This window comes from Littorina saxatilis, unplaced genomic scaffold (assembly GCF_037325665.1).
Source record: "Littorina saxatilis isolate snail1 unplaced genomic scaffold, US_GU_Lsax_2.0 scaffold_359, whole genome shotgun sequence".
Taxonomy (NCBI): domain Eukaryota; kingdom Metazoa; phylum Mollusca; class Gastropoda; order Littorinimorpha; family Littorinidae; genus Littorina; species Littorina saxatilis.
Window position 1 is genome coordinate 24,282 of NW_027128698.1, and position 23,311 is coordinate 47,592.

Here is a 23,311-nt window from a genome sequence, read left to right on the forward strand (position 1 = left end):
TTGGGATCGTTACTTGTTTTTGCACGTGTGACCTAAGGTCAGTCGGAATTGTGACTTGTTTTGGTAGGATGACATATTATTTTGGCTACGGAAATGAAGTACACGTTTGCTGACACAGTCAGTCACGATTTGCTGACATAGTCAGTCACGATTTGCTGAAGCAGCCTCTTTGTTTTTTCAGCAGCTGTCTCGATTACAGCAATTACTATCGCCTGAGGCGAACTATGGGCCACAGAAGGTCCGCTGTGCTAAGGCTGGGCACTAGTCCATTGAAGATTTGAAAATCTTTGCAGTGGATTTTAAATTGTTTTCATACTGTAACGGGTGCGCTTGCTCGTCCGCAGGAATCAATATAACTTTTTCGTGTGGTTTTTGTTCGGAATATGGCGGACTCGGGAGGTGGTGAATGTGCTGCTGGCGGGAAGAAAACCGGCAAGAAACCGGCGAAAGCACAACCTTCTGAAGTGATACCGTCAGAAAAGACGGGAGTTGATAAGTCTCTTTCAATAGAGAAGAGCTCGTCTGGCCCACGTGATTGTGAAGTTACTCTGAAAATGGACAAAATTTTGGAGACAATGACTGCCTTGTCTGGCAGACTATCTGATTTGGAGAAAGTTGGTAAGCTTAATGCGACGCCTGTTGCTTCAACATCGCGTGGAACCGAGTCGCATGGAACCGAAAGCAGTTCGGCGCAAGAGTCGCAAGCGGATGGAGAAGACGGTGCGTCGGTTAGATTTGCTCATGAGCAGTTCGAAAATGAGTTTGATTCGGCTGAAGACACGGATGTTGCTTCGGACAATGATTTTGACGCAGGCATAGTAGTGGATACAGTTGGCGAGGGGATTCATCCATCTCTGGCAGATCGTTTTGAGGAAGGACTTCTTCTTCCATCAGATCGGGCACGTGTGCGAGACACTCTTCAGAACTATCCGCGGCCCAAAAATGTCACGTCGCTTCGAACGCCGACTCTCAATCGTGAACTAGATGGCAAACTGTTAGACAAGTTCGCAAAGAAAAGAGACTCGAACCTGTCCTTTGTTCAGGAACAAGTAGGTTGTACGCTGAAAATTATCGCTCAGCTTATGTCCGACCTCAAAGAAAAACCAGCAAGTCGGAAGTTGAGTGAGCGTGACAGCTTTAGCAAACTGGCCGATGCGGCTCGACTTCTTATGGCTTCACACAAGGACCTGTCACAAGTGCGGCGCGAAGCACTCAGGCCGACACTTAGCCAAGACTGCAGGGCCTTATGCAATGCGCAGCTAAATTTCAAACTGACGTCTAACGAGTTTTTGTTTGGGGAGGATCTAGCGAAAAGGGTCGACGATGCAGTGAAGAACAGGAAATTATCATCCACACTGTCACAGCCCCTTTCAAAAAACGCCACCAGAGGTCGTCAGTTCTACCAAGGGCGACCTCGACAACAGTTTCAGCAGAGACAACAGTACCAGCAGAGAAGAGGTGTCTCCAACCGACAGACAGGACACAAATTCTCTCCCAAGTTCCACTCCCAACAGAGCGGGATTCCCTCCAAGAAAACAAAACGGGATTAGAATCTGATATTTGTGCGCCAGCGGTTTCTATTTTTAGGGAACAGGTCAGTTCAAAATTTGTGAATACTCCTGAGAACTTTCATAGTGGAAAAGTTGCTGATCATTTGAATAGTTGGAGACAGTTAACCTCTGATAGATGGATCCTTCAGCAAGTCGCAGGAATTGAAATTGAATTTATGATCACTGGTGAACACATTCCAGACAGGAAAGAAATTAGATTTTCTTCTTCCGAGGATGAGCTAGTGGCTAATGAGGTAGCGAAGTTAGTGGAGAAACAGATTGTTTAAGAGGTGGATCAACGGCCAGATCAACTTTTATCCAGCATTTTCCTGCGTCAGAAAAAAGATGGTAGTCAAAGGGTGATTTTAAACCTAAAAAATTTGAATCAGACAATTGAAAAGATTCACTTCAAGATGGATACATTAAAAAACGCAGTGTCATTAATGAAAAAAGATTGCTTTTTTGCCTCAGTTGATCTAAAAGATGCATATTTCTCCATACGCATCGCTCACAAGTTCAGAAAATATTTCAGATTTCAGTTTCATGGCAAAACTTTTGAGTTCCTGGCTCTTCCACAGGGATATCGTGATTCTCCCCGCATTTTCACGAAACTACTAAAGCCTGTATTGGCCCACTTACGTTTATCTGGCCATACCCTTCTGATATACATTGATGATACCCTTTTGCAAGGAGACACTTTTGAAGAATGCCAGGCAGCAGTGTTAGATACATGTGCTTTGTTGGATCGTTTGGGCTTTACTGTGCATCCTGTGAAGTCAGTATTTACACCTACTCAATGCATTGAGTTTTTAGGGTTTCAGCTTGATTCTCAGAATATGTTAGTTTCTCTGACCCCCCGGACAGTTGATAAAATTCGTACTAAGTGCGCTGATTTGGCTGGAAGAAAGAAATGTACAATTAGGCAGTTGGCTGAAGTTATCGGATATTTAGTGGCTGCCCAACCGGGTGTTTGGGTTGCACCTCTCTTTTTTAAACGATTAGAGATCGCAAAAAATGAAGCCCTTGCTGTTAGGAAAGGTGACTTTGATGCAGAACTTGTGGTTTCAGAACAAGTTCGTTCAGACCTTCTCTGGTGGATTGATAATGTAAAGCAATATCCTTCCCCTGTTAGCAGAGGCATACCTACTGTAATAGTAAAATCAGATGCTTCGAAAATAGGGTGGAGGGCGGAGTGTCAGGGTAGCACCACAGGTGGAATGTGGACCAAGGAAGAAGCTTTTGAACATATTAATTGTTTGGAACTTAAAGCAGCTTATTTTGCCTTGAAATCCCTTTACAGGGGATTATGTCACTCTTACATTCAGTTACTTACAGACAATAGCACCACTGTTGCTTGTATTAATAACATGGGCAGCACAAAAGTTTTGTGCAACGACATTGCCAGAGACATTTGGTTGTGGTGCTTATCACATAGTAATTGTGTAACAGCAACACACTTACCGGGTTGCCTAAATATAGAGGCAGATGCAGAATCCCGTGTAGATAGACACAACATTGAATGGCATTTGGACACACAAGTGTTTGCAGAAGTCATCAATCGGTTTGGTCTCTGTGATGTAGACTTATTTGCTTCTCGTGTTAACGCACAGTTAAGAAAGTATGTTTCATGGAAACCTGACCCAGATGCATTTGCCATTGATGCATTTTCCTTAGACTGGTCATTGTTCAAGGCGTTTTGTTTTCCGCCTTTCAGTCTCATTCCAAGAGTGCTCCAAAGGATAGAAGTCTTAGAGGCGGAGTGTGTGCTGGTGGTGCCATTATGGACAACGCAAGTGTGGTTCACGAAACTGTTGCGTCTACTAGTAGAACTGCCGGTCATGTTGCCCCGAAAAGAAAACTTACTCAGTCATCCACTGACAGGGGAGCACCATCCACTACTGAAGAAGATGAAACTAGTAGCATGTTCCTTGTCCGGACAGCCCTCCAGAAACAGGGAATTCAGGATGAAGCAACAGACATTATCATGTCAGCCTGGAGAGAGGGTACGAAGCGTAACTACGAGTCATATTTCAAACGCTGGCTTCAGCATTGCCTTGAACGGGATAGAGATCCCTTTTGTGCCTCTCCACATGAGTTGATAAGGTTTTTAACGAAACTGTTCCAAGAAGGCAAAGGATACAGCAGTTTGAACATGGCACGAAGCGCTGTTTCCGCGTTGTCTCTTCAGGATAATTGTTCAGTGGGTTGTCATCCACTTGTGAAGAAGTTTTTGAAAGGAGCTTTCAACAGACGGCCAGCTTTGCCCCGTACTTGTGTGACCTGGGACGCTAATCTAGTGCTAAATTTTTTTTAAAGAATGGTCACCGGCAAAATTTTTAAACCCAGTGCGCAATTGACGCTTAAAACTGTGCTGTTGTGCTTGTTGGTCTCTAGTCAAAGGGGACAGGCGATTTGGTTGATGGACTTGCGTAACATGAGTTGGACAAAGGAAGATGTACGATGTAGGTTTGGGGATTTGCTCAAAACTTCTGGCCCAAACAAACATCAGAATGAAGTAGTATTTTGTGCTTTTCCGTCTGATTTGGCAATTTGTGTTGTACATTATTTGAAACAATATGTCAAAAGAACTCGTGCATTTAGAGGAACGGAAACGAGACTCTTTATCAGTTGGACAGCCCCTCACAAAGCGGTGTCGAGAGATACTATCCGTCGATGGACAAAGATTGGATTACAAAAAGCGGGTATTGACATGACAATATTTACGCCGCATTCAACTCGTTCCGCTGCATCTAGTAAAGCTGCAAGTAAAATTCCTCTGGCAACCATTCTGAAGACTGTTGGTTGGCGTCGGGCTAACACCTTCACAACTTTTTACAAGAAACCAGTGGACAGTGGGAGGAGTTTTGGACAGGCTGTTCTGTCATGAAGAATTGGGGTAGGTTTATTTGTATTTCAATTCATCGACAGTGCTAGGGTGTAAATGTTGCAGACTTTAAAGTCTCACGTGACCCATTCCTCTCGGAATTGTGGGAGATAAAATTACATAATTATGACGAGCTTACCTGAGTAAGTGAAGTCTAATTGTGGTTTTATCGACCACAATGTAGAGAGGAAAGGGATTACGTGCCTCGCCCTAAGTTGTCTTCAGAGTTATACTGATAACCGTTTTCCCTCCCTATCCCTTTCCTCTCTCTTTCTCTTTTCTCTGCACCATTTACACCCCCCCCCCCCCCCCCTCCGCGGGTTAGGGGGAGTCCCATATTGGTTGGGACGAGAAAGAATTTGCCCGATGCTCCCCAGCATGTCGTAAGAGGCGACTAGCAGATTTTGTTTCTCTTTTTACCCTTGTTAAGTGTTTATTGTATAGAATATAGTCAATGTTTGTAAAGATTTTAGTCAAGCAGTACATTGTATGTAAGAAATGTTAAATCCTTTGTACTGGAAACTTGCATTCTCCTAGTAAGGTAATATATTGTACTACGTTGCAAGCCCCTGGAGCAAATTTTTGAGTAGTGCTTTTGTGAACAAGAAACAATTGACAAGTGGCTCTATCCCCTCTCCCCCCTTTCCCCGTCGCGATATAACCTTCGTGGTTGAAAACGACGTTAAACACCAAATAGAGAAAACCATTTACACGTCGTTAAACAGTGACGTATTCCCGCGTTCTATCTCACGTAATCCCTTTCCTCTCTACATTGTGGTCGATAAAACCACAATTAGACTTCACTTACTCAGGTAAGCTCGTCATAATTATGTAAGTTTGACTGTGTCACGATCGGGTGACAGAGACCAAGAAAGTGTCACTCAGTGGAGTGCCTGTTCTTGGTCGATTATGATAGAAAGCGCCTGTACGTGATATTGGGCTACAGCAGAGTTTGCTGACAGTGCTCAATGAACACGGAGGGTTTGCTGCGCACGAGTTTCACAGTGGGGTTTTTTGCTGTCACAGGGCTGACGGTTTTTCGCTGACAGCGCACACGGGATTTTCAGGGATTGAGTTTCTCGTGTCCTTTTTCTGCTTGGGGAGGCAGAATTGTGTATAGCTGGACTGGTTTTGTGACAAGGTCAGTCACGTGTTATTGGCTAGGTTGTCTGAGAGAGACACAAGCACGGGACACTTGACACCCAGCGGCAGAAGGGGAAGGATCTAATACACAGTTTCTAGAGTATGATGGTTTTTCACCGAGTATTATATTCGGCACTCTAGGGGAACTTCCACAAGTTATTCCTTTTCTCTGCCACGTATTTTGCTGAGGACAAGTCGTCAACTTTCCTTCGTCGGCGATGGCTTTCGCATAAGGATTCGACAAGGGGTTCTGGACGTTTTTGGTCACTGTTGACGAACAGAGGCTGTTCCAGGGAGGAGGCGGACTTTGCTTCCATTGAGAGTACAATCATAGGCTTTTGAGGTAATAAATCATTATTTAACGCTGTTGATGAGTCTGTGTTGTGGAATGAAATACTCTCTGTTGTTCTTTCCAGGTTAGCGCATAATTTACTCTCTGTGACGCTAAAATACTAATCTGTATATGGTTTTTGCAGATAGGGAGAGAAGGACGGAAAATGACTGTTTTGTTGTTGTAAAAAGTCCGTTTTGTGCAGGCCCACGTGCTCGATGAGGTATTTAAAGATGACATGTTTTAAGGTGGTGGGTGAGGGGTAGCTGACATGTTTAGTGCACCGATGCTTTCTGTTTGCAGCCTTCGTTCGTTTCGTTACGTTTTCCTGTACCTGCTGCACGGCTGCCTTTGGCGGGACACTGCTAGCTGCAGACGTGGGAGCTGGGACCTGAGGAAGCTACGCTAACCGGCTAACCAGCAGACCGGCTAACCAGCGAACCGGCTAACCAGCGGACCGGCTAACCAGCGAACCGGCTAACCAGCAAACCGGCTAACCAGCAACCCGGCTAACCAGCATACCGGCTAACCAGCATACAGAAAGAAAGCTAAGTGCACCATGTCTTACGCACCCCGTTGACCACCGTTGTCTTTTCGTATCTGTGATTTCATTGGAGTAGTGACAACGTGGGGTGGTGACACCTGCATGAACTAGAGCTTTTGAACAGAACATTCTCATTTGACTGTATTTACACGGGTTCAGCGTGTTACTATAATTTTCTATATACTACTGGCATTTTGTCAGTGAACACTGGTTTTTTTACGTGTTGAGAACGTAAAAGGAACATATTTTGAGTGAAGGCTCGAGGGAGGTGGAGAGTTTATACATAAACAGGCGTCTGAAACTTATACTTTTGTTGACTCTATTTAATTGTATGACTGCGAGAGTGGATCGTGGTGTGGTTAGTTAATTAGTAGTAATTAACCGGTTCATAATCACCTTAAGTGATATATTGAAACGTGACACATGGGGGCCAAGCCGGGATTTACTCAGTTAATTTCCAACTGATAAAGACCCACCAATTAAGGATAACTAAGAGCAGATAATCTCGTCAGTGCTCGACTTATTTTCTGCTTGGTGCTACCCTTTTTTGTATAGTTTTGATCATATACCACACCTTAAGCGATTCACATCTTGCAGGAAATGTAAATTGTAATTTGTGAGTTATTGTATGCGCTAACTGTGATTACCTCCCTTTCCTTTGTTTGTGAATCTTTGTTGTTGTACGTTCATAGTTTTCCGTTGCAGAGAGCTGAGCGGGGTTAGCGGATTCATTATTCGTTTTACTCAGTTTTCTCTACGTTGTTGTTTCTCATTCTGTAAAAGGTTACATTTCTACCGTCTTGTTTTACTTGGATTTTTCTCCATATTTTGACTTTGTTGGAATTTTGGGGGGGAAGGGTCCGAGGACTTCTGTCCTAACCAAGGCTGTGGGAGACACTCTGTTTCACCGCAAAAAGCAGCCGATAAAGTAGGCCACGGCTGTGGGAAACACTTTGTTTCACCGCAAAAAGCAGCCATAAAGTAGGCTACGCGATTTGTTCTACACCGTTTGGATTTTTCTTCTGCATTTTCCGGTTGCTGGATTTTTGTATCCATCGCTTTCATCACCGCGTGTTCTAGCTATAGCTGCGTTAGACTTACTTTGGTAATAAAGCTTTGCTAAAACTAACCATGGCTACAGGGGGATCTCCTACGAGGAGAATAACTTTTGAGACTCCTGGTAGCGAGGAACAGACAGAGCGAGACGCACGCGTTAGAGCGCGTAGTTTGCTTAAGCGCAAGGAGTTAGAACGTAAGGAAGACATAGAGCGACAGACGAGAAAAGAAGAGCTTGACAGACAAGAACGACAGGCCGAACGTGAGAGACAGGAACGACAAGACGAACGTGACAGACAAGAACGGAAAGAGAAAGATGAACGAGACAGACAAGAAAGGGAACGACAGGCCGAACGACAGGCCGAACGTGACCGACAGGATAAGAAAGACGAGCTTGAGAGACAGGAACGACAGGCCGAACGACAGGCCGAACGTGACCGACAGGACAAGAAAGAGAAAGACGAACTTGACAGACAAGAAAGGGAACGACAGGCCGAACGACAGGCCGAACGTGACAGACAGGACAAACAGGCGGATCGCGATCTCCAGCTAGAACTAGCTAGGCTACAGGCCGAGAAGGGTACGCTTACTCAGGCTAGCGCGCCGACGTTTGTTGCCGACCGTACGAGACTGCCGACGTTCGACGATGACAAGGACGAGCTCGACGACTTTTTACGCCGGTTTGAGCGCATTGCATCTGACCAGAAGTGGGAAGAGGCCACGTGGGCTAGCCGCCTTAGCACCTGCCTGAAAGGACGTGCTTTGCAGCTCTACAACGCTTTGGATGACGACGAGGCGAGAGACTATCAGGCACTTAAGAAGGCGTTACTCCAGCGCTTCAACCTGACTGCTGAAGCCTACCGACGACGTCTGCGTAACAGCAAGAGACTGAGCGGCGAGCTGAGTCATCAGTTTGTGGCACGCCTTAATCTCTACCTGCGGCGCTGGGTGGAGATGGCCGAGAAGAACTGGACCGTCGACGACCTTGCCGACCTCATTGTCATGGAACAACTGATGTCCAGCCTGCGACCTGAGGTGGTGACCTTCGTGCAGGAGCACCAGCCAAAGACTACTCAGGAGGCAGCCGACTGGATCAGAGTACACGAGGACGCCCAGGCGATCTCCGGCAAATCTTCAGGCTCACGGCCGGGAAAATCGGGAAATTCAGGTTCTTCAAGACCCAAGGACGGGAAGGACGATCAGGGACACAAAGGATCAAGTTCCAGAACTGACATCCAGTGTTATTACTGCAACAAGCGGGGCCACGTGAAGAAGGACTGCCACAGGAGACAGGCTGACCAGAAGGGCGTACACTTTGTTGGCAGTGAGGAGTTAAGGGACGTCACGAGCTCATGCACAATTCCACAACTCTGCGTTCCGTGCTCCAGGAAACATTTCCAGCCCCACTGCAACGTCTACGTTAACGGAGTGAAGGGCGAAGGTCTGCGGGACACAGGGGCAGACATGATAGTGGTTCGGGCGAGTCTAGTTCCAGCTATGGCCTACACAGGAGACAGCATCAGAGTGAGAATGGCCGAGGCATCTCACGCTTACGACTTGAACACGGCAGTGATCAAGGTCGTAACACCGTTGTTCACGGGGACCATTGTGGCCGTCGTCATGGACGATCCTCCATGCGACCTGCTCATCGGAAACCGGGTTCAGTTTGTGGACGGCGTCACCAGGGAGGTTCCCGTTTATCGGTCTCCCGACGTCATTTCAGTGCTCACGCGGGCACAGGCGGAGCGAGAGGACAAACCTCTCAAACCCCTACCTGCTGCACGAGCTGCCCTGGGGAACGTGACCCCCGCGCTTCTCGCGAAGGCTCAGGCATCTGATCCGACATTAGCGACTCCTCGGGAGCACGCGAAGTCGGGGAAGGTGAAGCTGAGCGGGAAGCATGGGAGGTCAAGGTTCCTCAGGGACAAGAAGTTGCTCTACCGTGAGTTCAGCAACCAAGAAGGTACATTCAAACAGGTTGTCGTGCCTCGCGAGTTTCGCGAGGGTGTCATGGCAACGGCACACGACTCGATTCTGGGAGGTCATCTTGGCACCAAGAAGACCACGGATCGTGTCTGGCGCCACTTTTACTGGCCAGGCATCTGCACGGATGTCCGACGTTTCTGTGCGTCCTGCGATAAGTGCCAGAAGGTGGTTGCCAAAGGAAGGGTGAGGAAGGTCCCCTTAGAGAAGATGCCGCTCATCGACGAACCCTTTCGTCGGGTGGCAGTGGACATCATCGGGCCCATCTTGCCTGCGTCTGAGGACGGAAACAGATACATTTTGACCATGGTGGACTACGCTACTCGATACCCAGAGGCGATCCCTCTGAAATCGATTGAAGCCACGCGAGTAGCTGAGGCTCTGGTTACTATGTGGTCCCGGCTGGGAATTCCATCAGAGGTACTCACCGACAGAGGCACGCAGTTCACGGGAGGAGTGATGGCGGAGGCAGCACGACTGCTATCACTGGAGCAGCATTTCACCACTCCTTACCATGCTCAGTGCAACGGACTGGTGGAAAGGTTCAATGGCACCTTGAAGACCATGCTGAGGAAACTAGCTCAGGAGAAACCACGCACGTGGGACAGGTACATCCCAGCATTGCTTTTTGCATACCGCGAGGTTCCTCAGGAGAGCTTGGGCTTTTCCCCATTTGAGTTGTTGTACGGCAGACAGGTACGCGGTCCCATGGCTATCCTGCGTCAGGCTTGGACGGACGAAGAAGCTGACGAGGAGGTGCAGACGACAGCGACCTACATAGTAGAACTCAGGAACAGGATTGAAGAGACCTGCAAACTGGCTCAAGAGAACCTGGGGAGAGCAGCACAGCGTTACGCGCGAGGATTCGACCGCAAGGCACGGCCGCGCAGCTTCAAGATTGGAGAACGGGTGTTGCTACTTCTACCTGTCAAACACAACAAGCTACAACTGCAGTGGCAAGGACCTTTTGAGGTGACAGCGAGGGTGGGCCAGAACGACTACAGGATCATGATGCACGGGAAAGCACGCCTGTACCACGCCAACCTGCTGCGCGCCTACATAGAGAGGACAGCCTACGGGGAGAAGAACAAAGACCAGAAGAACAAAGACAAGAAGACAGAGAAGGTGGCAGTCATCAGGGGTGAAACGAGGGGTTGCTCGTTCTTGAGGACGACCTTTCTGTCTGGAAACAGACTATCAACCTCTGCAATATCTTCAGGTTGCAAGGTTGGCAAACGCCAGACTTATGCGCTGGGCGTTGATTCTCCAACCGTACCAATTCACGGTACGCGTCATTCCGGGCGCCAACAATGTTGGAGCTGACTTTCTCTCTCGGGCTGGAGAGGAGAACATGACTGTGAGCGAAACCGAGGTTTCGTCTTGAAGAGGGGAGGTGTGTCACGATCGGGTGACAGAGACCAAGAAAGTGTCACTCAGTGGAGTGCCTGTTCTTGGTCGATTATGATAGAAAGCGCCTGTACGTGATATTGGGCTACAGCAGAGTTTGCTGACAGTGCTCAATGAACACGGAGGGTTTGCTGCGCACGAGTTTCACAGTGGGGGTTTTTGCTGTCACAGGGCTGACGGTTTTTCGCTGACAGCGCGCACGGGATTTTCAGGGATCGAGTTTCTCGTGTCTTTTTTCTGCTTGGGGAGGCAGAATTGTGTATAGCTGGACTGGTTTTGTGACAAGGTCAGTCACGTGTTATTGGCTAGGTTGTCTGAGAGAGACACAAGCACGGGACACTTGACACCCAGCGGCAGAAGGGGAAGGATCTAATACACAGTTTCTAGAGTATGATGGTTTTTCACCGAGTATTATATTCGGCACTCTAGGGGAACTTCCACAAGTTATTCCTTTTCTCTGCCACGTATTTTGCTGAGGACAAGTCGTCAACTTTCCTTCGTCGGCGATGGCTTTCGCATAAGGATTCGACAAGGGGTTCTGGACGTTTTTGGTCACTGTTGACGAACAGAGGCTGTTCCAGGGAGGAGGCGGACTTTGCTTCCATTGAGAGTACAATCATAGGCTTTTGAGGTAATAAATCATTATTTAACGCTGTTGATGAGTCTGTGTTGTGGAATGAAATACTCTCTGTTGTTCTTTCCAGGTTAGCGCATAATTTACTCTCTGTGACGCTAAAATACTAATCTGTATATGGTTTTTGCAGATAGGGAGAGAAGGACGGAAAATGACTGTTTTGTTGTTGTAAAAAGTCCGTTTTGTGCAGGCCCACGTGCTCGATGAGATATTTAAAGATGACATGTTTTAAGGTGGTGGGTGAGGGGTAGCTGACATGTTTAGTGCACCGATGCTTTCTGTTTGCAGCCTTCGTTCGTTTCGTTACGTTTTCCTGTACCTGCTGCACGGCTGCCTTTGGCGGGACACTGCTAGCTGCAGACGTTGGAGCTGGGACCTGAGGAAGCTACGCTAACCGGCTAACCAGCAGACCGGCTAACCAGCGAACCGGCTAACCAGCGGACCGGCTAACCAGCGAACCGGCTAACCAGCAAACCGGCTAACCAGCAACCCGGCTAACCAGCATACCGGCTAACCAGCATACAGAAAGAAAGCTAAGTGCACCATGTCTTACGCACCCCGTTGACCACCGTTGTCTTTTCGTATCTGTGATTTCATTGGAGTAGTGACAACGTGGGGTGGTGACACCTGCATGAACTAGAGCTTTTTGAACAGAACATTCTCATTTAACTATATTTACACGGGTTCAGCGTGTTACTATAATTTTCTATATACTACTGGCATTTTGTCAGTGAACACTGGTTTTTTACGTGTTGAGAACGTAAAAGGAACATATTTTGAGTGAAGGCTCGAGGGAGGTGGAGAGTTTATACATAAACAGGCGTCTGAAACTTATACTTTTGTTGACTCTATTTAATTGTATGACTGCGAGAGTGGATCGTGGTGTGGTTAGTTAATTAGTAGTAATTAACCGGTTCATAATCACCTTAAGTGATATATTGAAACGTGACAGACTGACTCATTATGGCATGCTGAGCGGAGTAGGTGTCAATCCTCTCAGAAGGCATAAAAGGCAGTTTTTGAAGCCTTTGTAGTGGATAATGAAACAAACAACGGTACATTTCAGTAACTCCTTAACGCATTGCCGTCAAACTGTCAGGGATTTGTGCTAACACATGTAAACAACACACGAAATCTTAAGTCATGTGAGATATTAGTGCTGCTGTTATGCGACATGCCAGAAAAAGGTTTTAAAATAAATAAGTACCCTGTCTGACTGAAGATAACTTTGTTTTTAAATTTAGCAGGCATTAACTAAGAAAAATGAAAGCTTCAAATTTCACTCAAATATGATTTATTTTCAACTATGGCTGTTTATAGCTCACTGGTTTAAACGCGCACAAACATTCTTTGAAACTGCTCCTTCTTCTTTTTTTTCGTTCATGGGCTTAGACTCCCCACGAGTGGATTTTTATATTTAGTCAAGTTTTGACTAAATATTTTAACATCGAGGGGGAATCGAAACGAGGGTCGTGGTGTATGTGCGTGTGTGTGTGTGTGTGTGTGTGTGTGTGTGTGTGTCTGTCTGTCTGTGTGTGTGTGTGTAGAGCGATTCAGACTAAACTACTGGACCGATCTTTATGAAATTTGACATGAGAGTTCCTGGGTATGAAATCCCCGAACGGTTTTTTCATTTTTTTGATAAATGTCTTTGATGACGTCATATCCGGCTTTTCGTGAAAGTTGAGGCGGCACTGTCACGCCCTCATTTTTCAACCAAATTGGTTGAAATTTTGGTCAAGTAATCTTCGACGAAGCCCGGACTTCGGTATTGCATTTCAGCTTGGTGGCTTAAAAATTAATTAATGACTTTGGTCATTAAAAATCTGAAAATTGTAAAAAAAAATAAAAATTTATAAAACGATCCAAATTTACGTTTATCTTTTTCTCCATCATTTGCTGATTCCAAAAACATATAAATATGTTATATTCGGATTAAAAACAAGCTCTGAAAATTAAATATATAAAAATTATTATCAAAATTAAATTGTCCAAATCAATTTAAAAACACTTTCATCTTATTCCTTGTCGGTTCCTGATTCCAAAAACATATAGATATGATATGTTTGGATTAAAAACACGCTCAGAAAGTTAAAACAAAGAGAGGTACAGAAAAGCGTGCTATCCTTCTTAGCGCAACTACTACCCCGCTCTTCTTGTCAATTTCACTGCCTTTGCCATGAGCGGTGGACTGACGATGCTACGAGTATACTGTCTTGCTGAAAAATGGCATTGCGTTCAGTTTTATTCTGTGAGTTCGACAGCTACTTGACTAAATATTGTATTTTCGCCTTACGCGACTTGTTACGTGTATGACCGTTTTGCCCCGCCATTCAGGCAGCCATACGCCGATTTCGGGTGAAGCGTGCTGGGTATTTTCGTGTTTCTATAAACCATCGAACTCTGACATGGATTACAGGATTTTTCCGTGCGCACTTGGTCTTGTGCTTGCGTGTACACACGAAGGGGGTTAAGTCACTAGCAGGTCTGCACATAAGTTGACCTGGGAGATCGGAAAAATCTCCACTCTTAACCCACCAGGCGGCAGCGACCGGGATTCGAATTCACGACCTCCCGACTTAGGAGGCCGATGTCTTTCCGCCGCGCCACTGCTTCCGTCTTTCAAGAGCCATGATCAGTTAAGCGTGTAATCAGTGAGCATTGCTAGGCGTAGGCTGACAGTTGGGGTCAGCGGTCTGAATGAGTCAACTTCTTAAATATTACTTATGCGTCAAAATCCTCATACCACCCATGTCTGATAAAATATGTACAGGAAATCACCAAAAGTTTAAAGGCAATGCGTTGAAGAGTTATACTGAAATGTACTGTTTTTATATTTAGTCAAGTTTTGACTAAATATTTTAACATCGAGGGGGAATCGAAACGAGGGTCGTGGTGTATGTGCGTGTGTGTGTGTGTGTGTGTGTGTGTGTGTGTGTGTGTCTGTCTGTCTGTGTGTGTGTGTGTGTGTGTGTAGAGCGATTCAGACAAAACTACTGGACCGATCTTTATGAAATTTGACATGAGAGTTCCTGGGTATGAAATCCCCGAACGGTTTTTTCATTTTTTTGATAAATGTCTTTGATGACGTCATATCCGGCTTTTCGTGAAAGTTGAGGCGGCACTGTCACGCCCTCATTTTTCAACCAAATTGGTTGAAATTTTGGTCAAGTAATCTTCGACGAAGCCCGGACTTCGGTATTGCATTTCAGCTTGGTGGCTTAAAAATTAATTAATGACTTTGGTCATTAAAAATCGGAAAAATGTAAAAAAAAAATAAAAATTTATAAAACGATCCAAATTTACGTTTATCTTATTTTCCATCATTTGCTGATTCCAAAAACATATAAATATGTTATAATCGGATTAAAAACAAGCTCTGAAAATTAAATATATAAAAATTATTATCAAAATTAAATTGTCGAAATCAATTTAAAAACACTTTCATCTTATTCCTTGTCGGTTCCTGATTCCAAAAACATATAGATATGATATGTTTGGATTAAAAACACGCTCAGAAAGTTAAAACAAAGAGAGGTACAGAAAAGCGTGCTATCCTTCTTAGCGCAACTACTACCCCGCTCTTCTTGTCAATTTCACTGCCTTTGCCATGAGCGGTGGACTGACGATGCTACGAGTATACGGTCTTGCTGAAAAATGGCATTGCGTTCAGTTTCATTCTGTGAGTTCGACAGCTACTTGACTAAATATTGTATTTTCGCCTTACGCGACTTGTTTACATTTAGTCAAGTTATGACTAAATGTTTTAACATCGAGGGGGGAATCGAGACGAGGGTCGTGGTGTATGTGTGTGTGTGTGTGTGTGTGTGTGTGTGTGTGTGTGTGTGTGTGTGTGTGTGTGTGTGTGTGTGTGTGTGTGCGTGCGTGTAGAGCGATTCAGACCAAACTACTGGACCGATCTTTATGAAATTTGACATGAAAGTTCCTGGGTATGATATCCCCATACGTTTTTTTCATTTTTTTTATAAATGTCTTTGATGACGTCATATCCGGCTTTTCGTGAAAGTTGAGGCGGCACTGTCACGCCCTCATTTTTCAACCAAATTGGTTGAAATTTTGGTCAAGTATTGTTCGACGAAGCCCGGACTTCGGTATTGCATTTCAGCTTGGTGGCTTAAAAATTAGTTAATGACTTTGGTCATTAAAAATCTGAATTTCTTTTTATAAAACGATCCAAATTTACGTTCATCTTATTCTCCATCATTTTCTGATTCCAAAAACATATAAATATGTTGTATTTGGATTAAAAACAAGCTCTGAAAATTAAAAATATAAAAATTATGATCAAAATTAAATTTTCGAAATCAATTTAAAAACACTTTCATCTTATTCCTTGTCGGTTCCTGATTCCAAAAACATATAGATATGATATGTTTGGATTAAAAACACGCTCAGAAAGTTAAAACAAAGAGAGGTACAGAAAAGCGTGCTATCCTTCTCAGCGCAACTACTACCCCGCTCTTCTTGTCAATTTCACTGCCTTTGCCATGAGCGGTGGACTGACGATGCTACGAGTATTGCTGCGTTGCATTGCGTTCAGTTTCATTCTGTGAGTTCGACAGCTACTTGACTAAATGTTGTATTTTCGCCTTACGCGACTTGTTTACATTTAGTCAAGTTTTGACTAAATGTTTTAACGTAGGGGGGGAATCGAGACGAGGGTGTGGTGTATGTGTGTGTGTGTGTGTGTGTGTGTGTGTGTGTGTGTGTGTGTGTGTGTGTGTGTGTGTGTGTGTGTGTGTGTGTGTGTGTGTGTGTAGATATATGTTTGGATTAAAAACACGCTCAGAAAGTTAAAACGAAGAGAGGTACAGAAAAGCGTGCTATCCTTCACAGCGCAACTACTACCCCGCTCTTCTTGTCAATTTCACTGCCTTTGCCACAAGCGGTGGACTGACGATGCTACGAGTATACGGTCTTGCTTAAAAATTGCAGTGCGTTCAGTTTCATTCTGTGAGTTTGACAGCTTGACTAAATGTTGTATTTTCGCCTTACGTGACTTGTTACCCACTAAAACGGCCTCAAAAACCGCCTGTTACGGAATGACACCGACACTATTCAGCATGCCATAATGTCCTTGTTGGACAAGATATGTGACCAAAACTGACTGTTTTTGATGCAGATAAGAATGTTTTTTCTACTGACATGTAGAACATGTTTCGTTTTTAGCAGTTCTGATTTTTTTTCAATTTTAACGCGGTAACCTTGCTTTTGCGAATTAGATTTCAGGGGGTGTCTGCGTTGAAGGTTCCACTGTATAGACACTACCTAATGTAAAATTAATCTGTTTTCTGAATAAGGTAGGGGAATGCATGGCCTTTGCAGTCATATACGGTAATTGATTTTGCAATAAACGGCCTCATCACAAAGATCTGCCCGCAAAAGCATCTGCCTAGTTTGGTGTGACGTGTAGAAAAGAAGGCAGCAGTTGCCATACGAGATCCGCACAGAAGCAATCACAGTTGATATTGAAACAGCCTCTTTAACAAGATCTAGGAAGAGGAACAAATCCCGGCTGAGCGGAAGGGGCTGCGGAGGAAGGGGGACCTCCAGGACTGAAGTCACAACCCTCGACAAACCATGATCTGATCAGTGTCAGACAAAGTCCTTCACATAGACTGTGCCAACAAATAAAAATACATATTGCGACAACTATCTTCCCCCAATTATAGCATTCATTCCCGTGTCATTTCATTCAAACTGCTACTTAGGTTTCGAACTGAGAAGGTCTCATCAGACAATCTCTCAGCATGAAATCGAGAAGAATTCTCAAAATCCTAGGCAAAAGAGAAAACCATATTTCTATTGTAGACTCTTTGCATGGAAGACTAAGTACGTTTCTATTTAGGGGTGTCAAGTGAGCATTAACAATTGTTTTTTTATTCCAACTGTTTTGATATTTTTCGCATTAAAACAGGGTTTTTTTTATTTTTATAAAGCCATTTAATAAGCATTGTTGTGAAATCTGTTTCATATATTTTTGACATCATGATTTTTGCGCAAGAATTTGTTCGAACAAGAGAAAATTTCTGAGATCACTGAGAGCAGCGTTACATGTGTCGCCCGATCAGTTTCGGGAATTACAGCGTGACTAAGCGGTTTTCAATCAAGATGCACGGGGTTAACCTAAGGGTAAACCGCAATTGAAAAGTCTTTGAAAACAGTTAAAACGGATAAAAAAAATATAATCTAACCAGTGTACACAGCAATGCTTGCTGAACAAAGGTTTTGCTTGATGTTAAAGGCACAGTGCGCCTCCCGTAAACCATCACAGATACTGTCAGGCTTTTACACACAGTACAAACACCCTTCCATTTGAACGCTCACCAAACGGGAACATCCTAGGTGCCCTACGTAAAGCGCGAGCAATTTTCAAAGAATTAATTTTGCGGATTGTCTCAGAGACAATCGGACCGTGGTGCGTTTTGGCGCTAGACCTAACTTTTAAAATCTAAATAATAAATTGACAGCTTGTTACACAAACATTCTTAAATCATAAAAGAATTATTTGTTCATCAAGACAAGATCAGTACAATTCGAGTTTTGAAAGTTTGAAAAAAGAAACGCCCGGAAGCAGGGTCACGCAAGGTCGTGGTTCTCGTAGCAGACGACGGTTTATGCCTATCGCCAGTTCCTCTGAACAGTCAAAAGTCATCGCGAGAGTTCTTGTGAACCACAGCCGTTTGTTTCATGCATAGTCAGAGGTACATAATAACGTGCTATTGCAGATAAGCTCACAGGGAGTGGCATTCAAATTACAAACTGACAACTACATTGTGAAAAAGGGAAACTGGATCACAGGGCTTCACGATGGCTCAGGGGTAAGATAAACCACGCAAAAATAAATTCTTTGAAAATTGCTCGCTCTTTACGGAGGGCACCTAGGATGTTCTCAAGCGGTGAGTGTTTAAATGAAAGGGTGTTTGTACTGTGTGTAAAAGCCTGACAGTATCTGTGTTGGTTACGGGAGGCTTACTGTGCCTTTAACGGATTCTAAATTGCTTACTGCAAATTATTCCGACGTCAAATGTTTGATTGAGACGCGTATACATCATAAAACGCTCAATCGTCCAATTCATTCCCTCTCTTCCTGTGTCAATGCGTGTAAAGCTCATATCACCTCTTTTACTGCAGGTAGGATTTTAATTTTTGGCATTACCGTCTGTACCCCGATTCCAAGCTACACACCAAATGTCCACCCATAAGTACCAGAGATCTAATCTTACTCTGAACAAACAGACAGACATACAGAATGAAACCTATTCACCCCGTATTATACAGGGGTGTAATCAATCAATCAATGAGGCTTATATCGCGCATATTCCGTGGGTACAGTTCTAGGCGCTCTGCAGTAATGCCGTGTGAGATGAAATTTTATACGGCCAGTAGATTGCAGCCATGTCGGCGCATATTTACCTTTCACGGCCTTATTCCAAGTCACACGGGTATGGTAGACAATTATTAACTGTGCCTAAGCAATTTTGCCAGGAAAGACCCTTTTGTCCATCGTAGGATCTTTAACGTGCACACCCAATGGTATACACGGGGGGTGGTTCGGACACCGAAGAGAGTCTGCACACAAAGTTGACTCTGTGAAATAAATTTCCGCCGAACCTGGGATCGAACTCGCGCTGACAGCGGCCAACTGAATACAAATCCAGCGCGCTACCAACTGAGCCATATCCCCGCCCACAATAACCTGAACGGTAAAGGACGGCCGGCCTGCTCATTCCTAAGACTCGATCCTGATCAGTCAGGCGAGTCAAAAATTAAGGAAATCAAAAGTGATGCTTACCTTCTACTTGCAGGGAGCACTTGCTGCTTATGGTACCAATAGCAGCAGAATTATTATGAAAGCAAGAATAATCTCCGGCAAAACGTGTGTCCACTTCAGAAATCTCCAAGATCAAAGGAACTGCTTGCGGATTATTACACTGATAACCCCTTTCCGACTTGCACGTTTTTTCCCCGTTTTTCTTTGTAAAACACACGAGGACTTGATCACCTGTTGGTGGTTAGAAGATTTAAGATGTAAGGTCATACAACAGTGCAGGCAGAGTAGGTCGCTTCCAGAATACAGAATATCTTTTTGCCCAAGGTTGCAAATTCGTTTTGACAATTGTGGCGCACACACACAGACACGGACACACACACAGACACACACATATCAAATCAAGTGTCCACAAGACGGAAAAGTATAAAACAAGTCGCGTAAGGCGAAAATACAATATTTAGTCAAGTAGCTGTCGAACTCACAGAATGAAACTGAACGCAATGCCATTTTACTCGTAGCATCGTCAGGCCACCGCTCATGGCAAAGGCAGTGAAATTGACAAGAAGAGCGGGGTAGTAGTTGCGCTAAGAAGGATAGCACGCTTTTCTGTACCTCTCTTTGTTTTAACTTTCTGAGCGTGTTTTTAATCCAAACATATCATATCTATATGTTTTTGGAATCAGGAACCAACAAGGAATAAGATGAAAGTGTTTTTAAATTGATTTGGACAATTTAATTTTGATAATAATTTTTATATATTTAATTTTCAGAGCTTGTTTTTAATCCGAATATAACATATTTATATGTTTTTTGAATCAGCAAATGATGGAGAATAAGATAAACGTAAATTTGGATCGTTTTATAAACTTTTTTATTTTTTTTTACAATTTTCCGATTTTTAATGACCAAAGTCATTAATTAATTTTTAAGCCACCAAGCTGAAATGCAATACCGAACCCCGGGCTTCGTCGAAGATTACTTGACCAAAATTTGAACCAATTTGGTTGAAAAATGAGGGCGTGACAGTGCCGCCTCAACTTTCACGAAAAGCCGGATATGACGTCATCAAAGACATTTATCAAAAAAATGAAAAAAACGTTCGGGGATTTCATACCCAGGAACTCTCATGTCAAATTTCATAAAGATCGGTCCAGTAGTTTAGTCTGAATCGCTCTACACACACACACACACACACGCACGCACAGACACACGCACGCACATACACCACGACCCTCGTTTCGATTCCCCCTCGATGTTAAAATATTTAGTCAAAACTTGACTAAATATAAACAAGTCGCGTAAGGCGAAAATACAATATTTAGTCAAGTAGCTGTCGAACTCACAGAATGAAACTGAACGCAATGCCATTTTTCAGCAAGACCGTATACTCGTAGCATCGTCAGTCCACCGCTCATGGCAAAGGCAGTGAAATTGACAAGAAGAGCGGGGTAGTAGTTGCGCTAAGAAGGATAGCACGCTTTTCTGTACCTCTCTTTGTTTTAACTTTCTGAGCGTGTTTTTAATCCAAACATATCATATCTATATGTTTTTGGAATCAGGAACCGACAAGGAATAAGATGAAAGTGTTTTTAAATTGATTTGGACAATTTAATTTTGATAATAATTTTTATATATTTAATTTTCAGAGCTTGTTTTTAATCCGAATATAACATATTTATATGTTTTTGGAATCAGCAAATGATGGAGAATAAGATGAATGTAAATTTGGATCGTTTTATAAACTTTTTTTAAAATTTTTTTTTTACAATTTTCAGATTTTTAATGACCAAAGTCATTAATTAATTTTTAAGCCACCAAGCTGAAATGCAATACCGAAGTCCGGGCTTCGTCGAAGATTACTTGACCAAAATTTCAACCAATTTGGTTGAAAAATGAGGGCGTGACAGTGCCGCCTCAACTTTCACGAAAAGCCGGATATGACGTCATCAAAGACATTTATCAAAAAAATGAAAAAAACGTTCGGGGATTTCATACCCAGGAACTCTCATGTCAAATTTCATAAAGATCGGTCCAGTAGTTTAGTCTGAATCGCTCTACACACACACACAGACACACACACACACACACACGCACACACGCACACACGCACACACACACGCACATACACCACGACCCTCGTTTCGATTCCCCCTCGATGTTAAAATATTTAGTCAAAACTTGACTAAATACAAAAAGGACATTCACACTGCGTTTTTCTCGTGCATATCAAACCGAATGACGGACTGACCTAAAGTAAACACACACACACACACACACACACGCACACACACACACACACACACACACACACACATACATACATACGCACACACACACACACACACATGCACACACACACACACGTACACATGTATACACACACGCGCGCGCGCAGGCATTGTTACTACGGAAGTTAAATGATACGCACCTCTGTCTGTATGAGGAGCACCCTTTTGATAGTGTACAACGAAGATCTCCCCAGAGTCACTTTCTGTAGTAAAGTTGCAAATCACAAAAGCTCGGTTCCCTGCCTTGAAAGTTCCAGCTATACACGGAATTGCTCCAGATGTTGGGTCAGAACCCTTCGTGATGGACAACAGCAATACTAGCACCATCAGGACCACCATCGTCGCATGGTTCAGTCTGAAAATGTGACACAAAAGTGTGAGTAAATAAAACTGAAACTTAACTTTATTTTAAGTAAGGTTTCAGGCATAGCGTTTCAAGTGTACCAACACTATAGAATTACATTCACTACATGTGACATGGTCTTTCGTACATGGCTACTTCTTCGGTACTGGTCACGATGTAAGAAATGATACAACTACAAGGATTCCCATTTTTAGGACATTGTTGTTTACAGTATAATTCAAAATTAATCAGGCTATACATTTGTGTAGTTTGTACCAGATATGATTTCTATTTGGGCACAAAACTACAACAAAGTGGTGAAAAAGAGTTTAAAATGGCGGGAAAAAATGGGAACCCATAGATATGCTTACTTTGTGTGAATGGTGTGCCTAGACTTCTTATTTCTGTGTTGCTGTCTTGGATTATGCTGTACATAATGGATCAATTAAACATAATTAGTATTTGGTATGAACGTCCGGTAGGGCATTTCCGCGTATGTAATCCGGTTTTTTAGCGTCAAGGGTGCATCAAGTGGTGTCCCACGATCAGCATACTCTTGTTCCGTTCATTTTAGAAAAAGTGAACTAAATGTCTACAATTTCAGCACTTCACCCATGTATCAATGCCGATTTTAAAGAATATGGTTGGTTCAGAAAGAAACACGAACGCTACGAACGCTCCGAACGCATCGTGTCCCGAAGGATGCACCCGTGAGGTTTCTGATTTGAGCATCATCAAAAAATCGAAAGCCTAAGTGTTATCCCTTTTCGATGCTTTAGGGCGATTCCTCGTGCATGAAAACCAATGATACTGACGGTTTAGTGCGCATATTTTTTTGTGCATGTATCCACGGAAATCACCAAACATTGAAAAAAAACCGGACATGTATACCGAGAAGACACCAGATAACCGGATATTTGGCATTACGTCAATATACAAGGTTCATATGACGTCACGTATCATGCTTGCTTACGTTTTATTTTATGTATTGTTCGAAAGTCTGACTTTTTTTGTGGATACTGATATTCGCGTGATGAAGACTGCGGTTAATCTGTGGATGATAAGAGAACAAGGATTGTCTCAGTAGAAAGTCAACGACTAAATTTTTCAGACCGGTAGCTTCATTTCAACATTGCATACAATTGACGTTGCGTAGGCCGGGAAAGGAGAGTTTGCTGATTATGTGCTAAACATTGGAAAGACCGTCTGCAAGAATGCAGATAGGGGAAGCTAGGGCTCCTAATAGGGACCCCTTTTTGTTTCATGCTGATAACTAGCTTGTTTTCTTGCAAAGAAGTTTCATTTTGTGTTTGGTAGTCCTTCTCTCTTACGTTAACCGTTAGGCCCAATTAA

The 23,311-nt window shown here is 43.8% G+C and overlaps 1 long non-coding RNA gene across 1 annotated transcript in view; it reads right to left on the reverse strand.

Annotated features, from left to right (window-relative positions):
• The window catches only part of LOC138957041 (uncharacterized), a 107,240-nt gene that overhangs the window by 14,847 nt on the left and 69,082 nt on the right, over nt 1-23,311 (reverse strand). The window contains exons 2-3 of the long non-coding RNA XR_011452912.1: nt 21,756-21,970; nt 19,349-19,558 (exon numbers count right to left, since the gene is read on the reverse strand). This is a non-coding gene — a long non-coding RNA (uncharacterized lncRNA). The remainder of the gene's footprint in view (nt 1-19,348; nt 19,559-21,755; nt 21,971-23,311) is intronic.